Source organism: Vespula pensylvanica, chromosome 3 (genome assembly GCF_014466175.1).
Source record: "Vespula pensylvanica isolate Volc-1 chromosome 3, ASM1446617v1, whole genome shotgun sequence".
Classification (NCBI taxonomy): Eukaryota; Metazoa; Arthropoda; class Insecta; order Hymenoptera; family Vespidae; genus Vespula; species Vespula pensylvanica.
Window position 1 is genome coordinate 2664446 of NC_057687.1, and position 1852 is coordinate 2666297.

Here is a 1852-nt window from a genome sequence, read left to right on the forward strand (position 1 = left end):
AGGCTTTCGCCAGACATTAGCCATCGATACATAAAAACATCCGTCACAATAGAGACTAAATTTATTATCGTATTTTTATTTATATATAATTGACGTGTTAGGATAAAAATATAATTAAATAGATAATATAATATATGAACGTTATTAAATGATATTAATTATTAAAATCTCGTATTAAGCACAAGAGTCGCCAATTCATTGAAAAGTTTACTGCTCTTTCGTGTTATTACGAGTTCGATGAATTATTACGCAATTTCAACATAAAGTTTGCAAATTTAACATAAACAAATCATCCAAATTTAACAAAAATGAAGACGTATCATATCGCATGAAAATAATATCCAAATTTGTTCAATAAACGTATTCTTCTTAATACTCTGACGTATTTCGAATAGATTGATTCGTTATATATGTCTATCGAACATATTTCACATAAAGAACGGATAGAGTGCGATGGGGATATAATGATGGTTGATTCGATATATTTCTCTTCTTTTACAAATTTCGTCTATGTGATTTAATGCGTGAGTCCGAGAACAGTATGGATATATTCAATTTGATTTGTTAATTATAATTTACAAATAATTAGTATATAGTTTACATAGTTATATTGCAAATATAAGTAGAAAGATTTGAAGGCGATGCATTTTTCTTTGAAGATAAAATTCAGTATTATGGATGTTATTAGATAGAAATACAGAATATTTATTGAAATTATTATGCGATCACCTATACACATAAACACTCTGAGAAATGTATTTAAGATTTTAATTATTAAATATCTATCGTAATATGATGAAAATTGATTATTTTCTCATGGAATAATGCTATTTCATTGCTAGCAACATATGTAGTTTACATCGTAATGAAAAATTCTGTAACGTCAATAAGAAGTGAAAATGTGTAGATATTCTTTCCCTTCATTTTTTTACTTTTAAGTTAATTATTTTTAAGTTCATGACTTTTAAGTTAAACGTAACCATTACTGGTCAAAATGTTATCTATGATAGGAAAGCTTCAAGAAAAAATGACACATATTATTAAGCGCAATTACATGTTAATATGTAAAACGAATTATTATATTTAACAAGAAACAACTTAGGTATAAAATTTAGATTTATAAGCTATCTTAAAGAAAATAGCAAATTATCCGGGACGTCCCTAAGTAACCAACCTCTTTTTTAAAGTCAGACAAATATTCCTTGCTATATGGAATCCTTTCAGTACTTGGAAACGATTTATTCGCTCAGAGTTCACTCCAAATTCGTTTAGATAAACCAGTGATTATATTTTTTGTAAGATACAAATTTGAAATATTGAATTACCAAAATATCTATCGTAATATTAAAAACGTTGAATTTTCTGGCACGCAATAGTGTCGATCTGTTCCCGAAACTAAATAGAGAAACAGGTAGTCCAAAAGTTAGTTTCAAATGTATGCTCTTTTGTATAAATATCATTAGTATTAAGGGACATTATTGGTTGCGTCAATTAATTTTTTACAAGGAAATAATAATAGCTCCGTAAGAAGGAACTTATTGTTTTCTATTTTATAAGTTTTTGTTCCTTATTTATTTATTTTTCTATTTTTTGTATTTTTTAATTTTTTCTTGATTTCTTTGTTATAAATTTCGATTGCATTCAGTTTTAGTTAAAAATATCCGAATTTGTATGGAAAAAATGCGTTCATACTGAAATAATAAGAGTGTACACCATTCAATAGTTTTGTAAATGAAACGCTTTTCTGCCAAATAATGAGTCACTAACTCCATTGCTTGTATCGTTACAAGTTTACAATTTGAGATCAATTTCTTTTGTTTTGCAATATAAAAAATTATTTTATAAAATCTGG

General features: G+C 26.3%; 1 protein-coding gene across 1 annotated transcript in view; it reads right to left on the minus strand.

Annotated features, from left to right (window-relative positions):
• LOC122627509 (fatty acid synthase-like) overlaps nt 1-1852 on the minus strand; it is a 14376-nt gene that overhangs the window by 10910 nt on the left and 1614 nt on the right. The gene's annotated exons all lie outside the window — the stretch shown is intronic.